At 39.5% G+C, this 12,475-nt stretch overlaps 1 protein-coding gene across 1 annotated transcript in view; it reads left to right on the forward strand.

The window, feature by feature from the left end:
- Positions 1-12,475, forward strand: part of LOC132897219 (cadherin-4-like) — a gene marked incomplete at its 5' end in the record, with an annotated part of 970,760 nt that overhangs the window by 251,993 nt on the left and 706,292 nt on the right. The gene's annotated exons all lie outside the window — the stretch shown is intronic.

Raw genomic sequence — 12,475 nt, forward strand, 5'->3', positions numbered from 1 at the left:
CTTCAAACTCCATTCTTCATGAAACACCACCAAACACCGCCATTCCTCATTAAACACCGTCAAACTCCATTCTTCATTAAACACCATCAAACACCATCACTCGGCATTAAACACCGTCAAACTCCATTCTTCATCAAACACCATCAAACATCGTCACTCACCATTAAACACCTTAAAACTCCATTCTTCTTCTTTAAACACACCAAACTCCATCGTTCTTCATTAAACACTATTCAAACTTGTATGTTCTTCTTTAAATGCCATCAAATTCCATCATTCTTCATTAAACACCATCAAACTCCTACATTATTTTTCAAACCCCACCAAACTCCATACATCATCAAACACTATCAAACACCATAATTCATTATCAAACAACATCAAACTACATTCTTCATTCAACACCATCAAACTACATTCTTCATCAAACACCATCAACCTTTGACATTCTTCTTTACATACCATCAAACACCATCATTCTTCTTTAAACACCATCAAACTCCATACATCACCAAACATGATCAAACACCATCATTCATCAAACACCATCATTCGTCATGAAACATCAAACTCCGTTCTTCATCAAACTTCAACATTCATCAAACACCATCAAACTTTGACATTATTCTTTACATACCATCAAACACCATCATTCTTCATTAAACACCATTCAAACTTGTATGTTCTTCTTTAAACGCAATCAAACTCCATTCTTCATTAAACACCATTCAAACCCCTACATTTGTCATTAAACACCATCAAACACCATAATTTCTCATGAAACACCATCAAACTTCTACATTCTTCTTTAAACACCATCAAACTCCATACATCATGAAACACTAACACCATCATTCATCATTAAACACCATCAAACGCCATCATTCTTTATTAAACACCATCAAACCTCTACATTCTTCTTTAACACCATCAGACTCCATCATTTTTCATTAAACACCATCAAACTCCTACACTGATTTTTACATGCCATCCTTCATTCTCCATCAATCACCATCAAACTTCTATATTCTTTATTAAATACCATCAAACTCCATTTTCCATTTAACGCCATCCAAATACCATTATTCTCCATCAGTCGCTACAAAATGTCTTCATTCTTCTTTAAACACCATCAAACTTCTACATCAATTATTAAATACCATCAAACTTCATTCTCTATTAAACACTATTAAATGTCATTAATCTCCATCAATCACCATCAAATGTCTATATTCTTTATTCAACACCATCAAAATCCTACATTGTTCATTATACACCATCAATCTCCATCATTTTTCATTAAACACCATCAAATGCCATTATTCTCCATCAATCACTATGAAACGTCTACATTCTTCTTTAAACACCATCAAACTCTATCATTCTCCATCAATCACCATCAAACTCCAGCATTCCATTAAACACCATTAAACTCCTACATTCTTTTTTTTAAACATCAGGAAACTATTTTTTTTTACAACACACCATCAAACTCCATCATTCTTCATCAAACACCATCGAATTCCTACACTGTTCATGAAATGCCATTAAACTCAACTGTCCTTTATCAAACACCATCAAACTTCTCCATTCTTCATTAAACACCATCAAACTCCCTGATTCTCAGTTTACCATCAAACTCCAAAAACCAAAACGTATCAAATCCTAACCTTCTCCGTCAAACTCCAACATTCACCACCAAATGCTAACAATAACCATTAAACCCCAACATTAACTGTCAATCACTATCAATCCCCAGCAGTCTGACAGGAAGAGCCAAAATAATCGAGACAGAAATGAAAGCAACGTTGAGTCCTCGTCGCTGCATAAAACAAATAATATTAACCTCCTCGTCATCTTAATTGCAAAGTGCAACACACACAGCTCAATCCGCCATCAACCACAAAAAACTACGTCTAAAACTTCACACACAACCAAACACAGCCTTTTGTTAAAGCCGGTGGTGAAAAAAAGAGGGATAGAGAAGAAAAGAGAGAGAGGGAGAGAAAGAGATAGGTAGAGGAAGGCAAACACAAAGACTGAGAGTGGGAGAAGAGTTCGAGGAAAAGATGAAGCAAAAGAAAGAGAAAGAAAATGAATGACAAAGGGGTGAAGCAAGAGGGAGGGAGGAGGGAAGAAGGAGCAAATTGGAAAGGAAGAGTGAAAAGAAGAGAGAGAGAGAGAATTAATTCTGAATGAGGGATAAGTAGAGAGGAGGAATACAGATGGTTGAAGATTTAATTAGTTTCGTCTCTTGCGGTCAAAGCTGGTTGCAGTCCTGCTTTTATTTTTATCAGCCTCCGCAAAGTGCACACACACACACACACACACACACACACACACGCATTACTGTAGCCAGAAAGCGATACACATCACTAGTTTATTAAGTGGACAAACAGAGAAGCTGTTTCTATCTCACAAAGTCATAGAGATGAAATGTTAAACGTGAACAGCTGAATATTTGAAGACGTACACACACACACACACACACGCGCGCACACACACATGACGACTCAAATCTCACACTTGACATATCAAGTGAGGTCTTAAATTGCTCGTTTTTTGTTTCTGTGGTCGTGTAAGTAAGTCTTACTTGCAACACAGCGCTGACACTGGAGACTCCTTCCCTAAATAATGGCACATGGAAGGTTTCACTGCTTAGTGACTCAAAAACAAGGCTCCGACTCCTACAGATGGACGTTGTGTGTGTATGTGTGAGTGATCTTCCTCGCCATCATTAATAATTAAAATTCCTATAGACAGGTAATGACTTACATCGAGCCGCACCGTGATCCCGCTACTCCCCCGACACGCCTAATGGAAGAAGCAGCCCTTTTATTAGCCGTCGCAAATCCAATAACATTAAAGATTCATGCTAAATATAAAGCGCTTGTTACGTAACAGTTGTCGCTCCTCTCCACACGGTACACCCATAAACCTTCAAGCCCAGGCTTAATAACACTTATAAGGCAGCGGTGAAGGCAGTAATTACTGGGAACCGTTCTAATGGATGTGTATTTGTGTTTGAAGCTTTCTGCTTGTCAGCATGGAGCTAACGTTACATTCATAATTAATGGTGCTACACAAAAAAAATAATAGTGTTGGAATGGGACTCGCTGGAGAGCCATTATGCTTCAGACTTACACATCATAGTAAAATAGGAAAACCTAGAGAGGTGAGGATTTTTTTCTGTTTTTTTTCGTATGAGCAAACGATTTTGAAAATAAGACACTGCTCATGAATATTTATGAAATCATCCACCTTATTAATATCCCCTTTTGGGCTTATTTGGAATATTCCCAGGCTTTTTCTGCTACTATTATTTTTAATAATAATACTAATAATAACAACAACAACAACATACATATTCCATCCACATATGCTCACATGCAAAAAAAAGACAAAAAACAAAAGTATGTAGATAAAAACACACACAAAAAACAACTGTCACGCTAAACGCACGCACAAAATGCAATCCAAAATGCATGTACAAAATATATAGATTTAAGATCATGACTTGACATAGTGCACCTTCGCTAAATCAGGAACCAGAGGCTACGTTTGGTTACTGATTGTATCGTATTATATTAGTGTTACAAAATAAAAAAAATATATATATAATAAAAAACACAGGATGGATTTACTGATCATAATTCATCATGTATTCAGCATTGTGTTTTACAGTGTACACATAAAGTGTGTCCTCTTTTCAGTTATCCCTGTCATTTAAATGTCAGTTGTGAGTTGGGGTTAAACTGTTGACTCAAGATTTGCTTCCGAACACCAACGCCATTACTCCCCACTAAGCACCTACGTTCACTACCAAACACCCGCAACGCTCTATGAAATGCCATCATTTATGAGCACTCCAACTTGCAGCAGGATGTTCCATAAAACGCCAACATTTTCCAGTAAACTTTTAAACAACGCTATTCACTATGATACTTTCTATATCGAACATTACCATCAAGGTCATACCTTTACCCTTCATTCGACGCAAAAAAAAAAAAAATTAAACACCCTCCCACACAAAATATTGACAAGCACCAAGAAACGCCATCAAACTCCACCATTCATCCTGAGTATCCAAATGCTCTTTCAAAAAAACTCTCTGGGTTGCACCTTGAAACACCAACGTTTTCCATCAAATACTAGCATTTACTATTGTACGTTCTCCAAATCCAGATATTGACCATCAAACACCAACATTCTCAATCAAAAACCAATCATTGAACATTAAACAGCAAATATTCACCATTAAACCACAACACCTCCCAACAAAATTCCTTATTTTCCTTCATTAGACACCAAGGAACTTCCTCAAACACAAAACACCAACATTCACCAATACAATGTACAATACTTTCTCCATCAAACACCAGTGTACTCCATCAAGAACCAACATTTCATATCAAACACCAAGAACACCACAAAATTCCAACATTCACTGACACGCAGCAACATCAAACATGAGATACTTATAATGAAGCACCATCATTCACCATTGAACACCAAGAAACACCACCAAACACCACCATTCCCCACAAATACTCAAATGCTCTTTGAAACAAACAACAAACAAACAAAAAAAACTCTTCACATTGCACCATAAAATACCCACATTTTCCATGAAATACTAGCATTTACCATTGTAGTCTCCAAATCCAGATATTGACCATCAAACACCAACATTCTCAATCAAAAACCAATCATTCAACATTAAACAGAAAATATTCACCATTAAACCCCAACATCTCCCAACATACAGTCCAGCATTCCTTATTTTCCTTCATTAGATACCAAGGAACTCCTTCAAACACAAAACGCCAATGTTCACCAATACAGTATACGAGACTTTCTCCATCAAACACCAGTGTACTCCGTCAAGAACCAACATTTCATATCAAACACCAAGAACACCACCAAACACCAACATTCACTGACAGCAACATCAAACACGAGATACTTATAATCAAGCATCATCATTCACCATTGAACACCAAGAAACACCACCATTCACCACAGAATGTCCAAATGCTCTTTCAAAAAGAAAAAAAAAGAAAAAGAAAAAAACTCTCTGGGTTGCACCATAGAACACCAACATTTTCCATTAAATACTTGCATTTACTATTGTACGTTCTCCAAATACAGATATTTACCATCAAACACCAACATTCTCAATCAAGTCAAGTCAACTTTATTGTCAAATATGCTATACATGCTCGACATACAGCACAGATGAAATTTCAGTCCTCTCTGACCCACGGTGCAAACAGGCAATGCAATAAATAAAAATAGAATAATTGAAATAAACAATATAAACAGTATAAACACTCTATATAAGAACTAAACACATAGACTAAACACATACTGTACACACACACACACACACACACAAATAAATTGGAGCAAATAAACAGTCAAGGGCACTTGAGGTATAGCAGGTAAACATGAAATAAGCAGTATAAACAATAAACTAATAGCTGTTAAGGTGAGGTAGTGCGGAATAGTGCAAATGAGCGAGGTAAAGTGAAATGTGCGGTCCCTGAGTTCTCATCTCATCTCATTATCTCTAGCCGCTTTATCCTTCTACAGGGTCGCAGGCAAGCTGGAGCCTATCCCAGCTGACTACGGGCGAAAGGCGGGGTACACCCTGGACAAGTCGCCAGGTCATCACAGGGCCGACACATAGACACAGACAACCATTCACACTCACATTCACACCTACGGTCAATTTAGAGTCACCAGTTAACCTAACCTGCATGTCTTTGGACTGTGGGGGAAACCGGAGCACCCGGAGGAAACCCACGCGGACACAGGGAGAACATGCAAACTCCGCACAGAAAGGCCCTCGCTGACCCCGGGGCTCGAACCCAGGACCTTCTTGCTGTGAGGTGACAGCGCTAACCACTACACCACCATGCCGCCCGGTCCCTGAGTTCAGTGTGTTAATGAACGTTGAGAGTATGTATGTGTGTGTGTGTGTGTCGGGGGGAAACTGTGAGGGTGACATGTCAGATGCTGAAGGGGGGCAGGGGGGTGTGCAGGCAGAATCTGTGGCAGGGGGCAGAGGGGGGAGGAGGGGCAGAACAAGGAGGGAGTTGAGCCTCCTGACCATCTGGTGAAAGAAACTGTCCTTGAGCCTGCTGGTTTTGGCCTGGAGACTCCGCAGTCTCCTCCCCGACGGCAGCAGGCTGAAGAGGCTGTGAGATGTGTGGGTGGGGTCACCTGCAATCCTGATGGCTTTGCGGGTGAGGTGGGAGTTATAGATATCCATAAGAGAAGGGAGAGAGACACCAATGATCCTCTCAGCTGCTCTCACGATGCGCTGCAGAGTCTTGCAACAGGACACAGTGCAGGCGCAGTACCACACGGTGATGTAGCTGGTCAGGATGTTCTCGATGGTGCCTCTGTAGAATGTGTGCATGATGGGGGCCGGGGCTCTTGCTCTCCTCAGTTTGCGGAGGAAGTACAGACGCTGTTGGGCTTTTTTGGCCAGTGATGCAGTGTTATTGCTCCAGGACAGGTCTTCAGAGATGTGCACACCCAGAAACTTGGTGCTGCTCACCCTCTCCACTGCAGCACCGTCGATAGTTAGTGGAGCATGCTGGGTGTGCACTCTCCTGAAGTCCACAACAATCTCCTTTGTCTTCTCCACATTCAGGTGGAGATTGTTGTCCTTGCACCACATGGCCAAGCGGCTCACCTCACTCCTGTAGATTGTCTCATCGCCATTGTTGATGAGATCCACCACAGTCGTGTCATCCGCAAACTTAATGAAGAGATTAGAGCTGGATGTTGGTGTGCAGTCGTGGGTCAGCAGAGTGAAGAGGAGGGGGCTTAGCACACATCCTTGGGGGGCCCCCGTGTTCAGTGTGATGGTGCTGGAGGAGTTGCTGCCGACCCGTACAGCCTGTGGTCTCCCCGTCAGGAAGTCCAGCAGCCAGTTGCACAGGGCGGTGTTGAGTCCCAGCTGGTCCAGTTTATGAATGAGCTGCTGAGGAATGATTGTGTTGAATGCTGAGCTAAAGTCTATGAACAGCATTCTGACATACGAGTCTTTTGTCTCCAGGTGGGTGAGGGCTGAGTGGAGGGCAGTGGAGATGGCATCATCGGTCGAACGGTTGGATTGATATGCAAACTGGAAAAGGTCCAGGGCGGGGGGGAGGGCAGACTTGATATGCCGCATGACTAGCCGCTCGAAGCACTTTGTGAGGATGGGAGTGAGTGCGACAGGGCGGTAGTCATTGAAGGAGGAGGGAGACGGCTTCTTCGGGACCGGGATGATGGTGGTGGCTTTGAGGCACGTGGGGACAACAGCCTGGCTCAACGAGATGTTGAAGATGTCTGTAAAGACAAATGTGAGCTCCTTGGCACAGTCTCTCAGGACACGACCAGGAATGTTATCAGGACCCAGGGCTTTCCGTGCATTTGTCATCCTGAGAGCGCTCCTCACGCTGTCTGGGGACAGCGTCAACACCTGGTCGCCGGGAGGTGGTGGGGTCTTCTGTGCCGTGGCGCTGTTGTCTGCCTCAAAGCGAGTGAAGAAGTCGTTCAACTGATTCAGCAGAGAGGTGGAATTATCACAGGTCTGCGGCGAGGGCTTGTAGTCTGTGATGGTCTGAATCCCCCGCCACAGGTTCCTAGTGTCTCTACTGTCGTTGAAGTAGTCAGCAATGTTCCTGGAATACTGTCTCTTGGCCACCCTGATGTCTCGTGACAGGTCGGCCCTAGCTGTCCTCAGGCCCACCTCATCCCCAGCTCTGAAGGTGGCGTTACGAGCCCTCAGGAGCCCGTGGACTTCCCCTGTCAGCCATGGCTTCTGATTGGCCTAAATGGAGATGGTTCTGGTGACTGTAACGTCATCCATGCACTTCCTCATGTAGGCAGTGATGGTCTCCATGTACTCCTGGAGATCTGTGGTGTTGTTGTAGGTGGCCGCCTGTCTGAACATGTTCCAGTCAATGGTGGAGAAACAGTCCTGGAGTGCCTCTGAGGACCCCTCTGGCCACACACATATCTACTTTGTAGCTGGTTTGGTGACTTTAACCAGTGGCCTGTACAGTGTATCCTGGCATTAGCATAACAGTGGCGTGATCTGAGGCCCCAAGGTGGGGGAGGGGGAGGGGGAGGGTTTTGTAGGCGCCTTTATGCATGGTGTAAACATTGTCCAGAGTATTGTTTCCATGTGTGGGAAAGTTGATATGTCCATAGAGTTTTGGAAACACGCTCTTGGAATTTGCATGGTTGAAATCCCCAGCCAGGATTTCAAACACCAATCATTCAACATTAAACAGCAAATATTCACCATTAAACCCCAACATACAGTGCAGCATTCCTTATTTTCCTTCATTAGACACCAAGAAACTTCCTCAGACACAAAACACCAACATTCACCAATATAATATACAATACTTTCTCCATCAAACACCAGTGTACTCCATCAAGCACTAACATTTCATATCAAACACCATGGATGCCACCAAACACCAACATTCACTGACACAAATCAGAACTGGCTATCTATCAAACACCACCATTTACCACCAAACCACTTTTCAAACACCAGTAGTCACCACCAAACACCAAGAAACATCATCATAGTCACCATCATATTGTGCCAAAATGCTATGTTTGTACAATCCCTTCAAACATAAACAAGCCCCATCAAACATTCATCAAATATTCAACACCATTCCATATGATCAAACACTAACATTCACCATCAAACACCAAGAAACCCCACGTACTACAATCAAGTGTCTCGATTTGGCAAGAAACACCAGTAAATGTGAATTAAGAAGGACCTTCTGGAGGCTTCTCTCAAACCTCCACCTCAAAACATGGTGTTTTTGTTGGTGTTGAAGAAAATATTATTTCTTGATTGTACTGTACCAGCATGATTTGAAGTAAATATTAATTGAGTCTTTATTTCTTCTTTTCTTTTTCATGTATATCCTCTGCCCACCATCTGCTTCACCAAATTCAGGTAAGCACAGCTGGAACTAATGTGTTTTTGTTTCATATGCCTCTCTCTCTCTCTCTCTCTCTCTCTCAGTAATCCTCCCATGTTCAATCCATCACCTCCCTCTGGATGAGTGTTTGGCATCTCTCTCTCTCTCTCTTTGATTGAGATTCATCACCTAAATCATCCAGACAGAATTTAAGAGTGGCAGACTCAGGGACACCAGTCTTTCTCTCAAAACACACACACACACACAGCTTCACATCGTTTCTCTGAAGTCCATTATCCAATCAAACGGGTCAAACGAGTTATGGCCCGTTTACCCACCATTTCTCCCTCCATTTTCCTGCTGTGACAGAAACACATGACTACGCTCATTTTCATAAACACTGTAATGGATTTTGAGTCATCGGTAATGCTCTTCAGGTTAACTTGAGTCGAACCGACCCCACTTTAAATGTTTCAAAATGCAAAACAATAGTAATAATAATAATCATGAAATGCATTCAGTCAAACTGACAAAACAATAAAGCAATAAGTCTGCGTAATTATAGCTAAAAGGTTATGAGTGACCCTGCATTATAGGAGCACAATACGTCATCGGGATATGACGATGGTCTCTCCAAGTAATACTCTGACCATAGAGCATGTGTGATCAGTAATAGGGGAAAAAATGGCACTGTGATAATTCTAATAGCTGAGCTGATTATAGGATTCATTGGTGTATAATAATAATAATAATAATAATAATAATAATAATAATAATAATAATAATTCTGGGGTGCTGGGACAGATGTGAAACTTTTTTTTAAACATTTTTAAAAAGACATTATTAATACAAAATATTACAAATATGAATCAAATAATTTAATAAAAATAATGTATTATTTAAATTTAAAGTTGCTAATTTTTATGAATCTTACAAATATATTATAATATTCAAATTATAATTACAATCTAATTATGATGTATTTTATTAATAATAATAATAATAATAATAATAATAATAATAATAATGAATTCCGGGGTGCTGAGACTCATGTAAAACTATTTTTAATAATAATAAAACATCATCAATATAAAATATTACAAATATTAAGAAAATATTGTAATATGAACAATTTCTTATTTAAATTGAAAGTTGCTGATTTTTATTGATCTTACAAACACATTCTAATCTTCTAATTATTGTTGTGATTTTTGATTTATGTAATTTGTATACATTTATATAAATATTTATTTCTATAAATCATTATGATTTATTTTATTATTATCAATAATAATAATAATAATAATAATAAATTCTAGGGTGCTGGGACACGTAAAACTTTTTGTGAAACTTAAAAAACATTATTAATACAAAATATTACAAATATGAATAAAATTATTTAGTAATAATAATGTATTATTTAAATTTAAAGTTGCTCATTTTTCTATGAATCTTACAAACACATTCTAATCTTCTAATTATTGTTATTATTTATGTCATCTGTATACATTCATATAAAAATTTATTTATATCAATCATTATGGTTTATTTTATTAATTATATATTTTATTTAGTTATAGTTTATATGTTAATTGTTTATTATTTAATAATAATAATAATAATAATAATAATAATAATAATAATTTATTATTATTATTATTATTATGATTATTAATAATTCTAAAATAATTCTGGGGTGCTGGGACAGACATAAAACGTTATGAATATACATTATGAATATAAAATACTACAAATATTAATAAAACAATTTATTATTCAAATTTAAAGTTGCTCATTTTTTAATGAATCTTTATATGAAGCACATTCTAATCCTCTAATTACCGTTATGATTTCCACAAACCTGCCTGTTCCTGATTCTGAAATGTTCATCTGGCCCTCCTGAATGTTAATTGCTCCAGCGACTAAAAACTGTTCTACCATTCTCCAGATTGCACAGAGGTTGATGTATGTAGTGCAGCAGGTGGCCAGATTCAGAATAAGTAAATAACTCACACTGTAAAGCACAGTACATTTAAACATAACTCCATGCCAAATGCATGAATAAAAACAAATAGTCAGGATGGAAAATCTGATTTGTCCACTCTTGCTAGGTTACCAATAGCGAATGACACTTATAAATAGATTAGGGGTGAGTATCTATGTACAGAACCAAAGTTAGTTTTAGCTAATCACACACAGATAAAGCATTAGCATCTACAAACAGAGTCAAAGTTAGTGTTAGCTAAACAGTCACATCTCGAATGAAGAGTTAGCATTTTAGGACGAAAGTTAGCCAAAATTACACATCTACAAACAGAGTCAAATTTAGTATTAGCTAATTATGCACATGCACAGATAAAGAATCAGCATCTTAGAGCCAAAATTAGCTTTAGCAATTGTCATGATTTTCACCTCTGTCATCAACTTTAGCTGATGACATGCTGAAAACATGACCAGCTCCTGACTTAGTATACCTGCGGAGACATTAGCTTTAGCTAAAGAAACACTCATCTCATCATCTCTAGCCGCTTTATCCTGTTCCACAGGGTTGCAGGCAAGCTGGAGCCTATCCCAGCTGACTACGGGCGAAAGGCGGGGTACACCCTGGACAAGTCGCCAGGTCATCACAGGGCTGACACATAGACACAGACAACCATTCACACTCACATTCACACCTACGGTCAATTTAGAGTCACCAGTTAACCTAACCTGCATGTCTTTGGGGGAAACCGGAGCACCCGGAGGAAACCCACGCGGACATGGGGAGAACATGCATACTCCGCACAGAAAGGCCCTCGCCGGCCACGGGGCTCGAACCCGGGCCTTCTTGCTGTGAGACGACAGCGCTAACCACTACGCCACCGTGCCACCCTAAAGAAACACTGTAAACATATAAACAGGCTATCATATATTTACAACTCTTTTTGCTTGTTCCCCTCCTTTTTGGTTGAAAATCCATGTTTTAGCATACCGTATATGCTTGCTTGCTTTGCAGCACATCATTTCTAGGAGCCTGTTAGCCATTTCTCTCCAATTATTTGATTAGAAAATGTCTCATATGAACATTTTGAGGCTATTATTTCCGCCGGCATATTAGGTGGTTCAGAGAATCCCAGGAGTTTGCACTGGTTCATGGCCGTAATTAGTGTGGATAGAGAGATATTACAGTAATTCATTGGAATATCTCCCTACTTAATCCCACGTGAAGAAGGTTAATGAACTGCAGAAGAAAAAAAACTGGAGAATTTTTTTTGGTCATACGAGACAGCGAGCGGTTCCCTCTTCAAATCAAGCAGCTTACATCATGGATCTTAGGATCTCCACAGCCATCAGTTTCAATTTATTTTTACTTTTGTGGTTTTTTGTAAATCTTTTAAAAAATTTTATCATCAGTGATGCCATAGCTTCGTTCTTCTTTTTAGGTTAAGGTTTTAAGTTTTATGCTCAGAGCCTCACAAATGAACAAAGTTATTTGTGCAGTTTTGTTAAAAAATAATAAATAAAAAAAGCAACTGTAGTTA

Source organism: Neoarius graeffei, chromosome 13 (assembly GCF_027579695.1).
Source record: "Neoarius graeffei isolate fNeoGra1 chromosome 13, fNeoGra1.pri, whole genome shotgun sequence".
Taxonomy (NCBI): domain Eukaryota; kingdom Metazoa; phylum Chordata; class Actinopteri; order Siluriformes; family Ariidae; genus Neoarius; species Neoarius graeffei.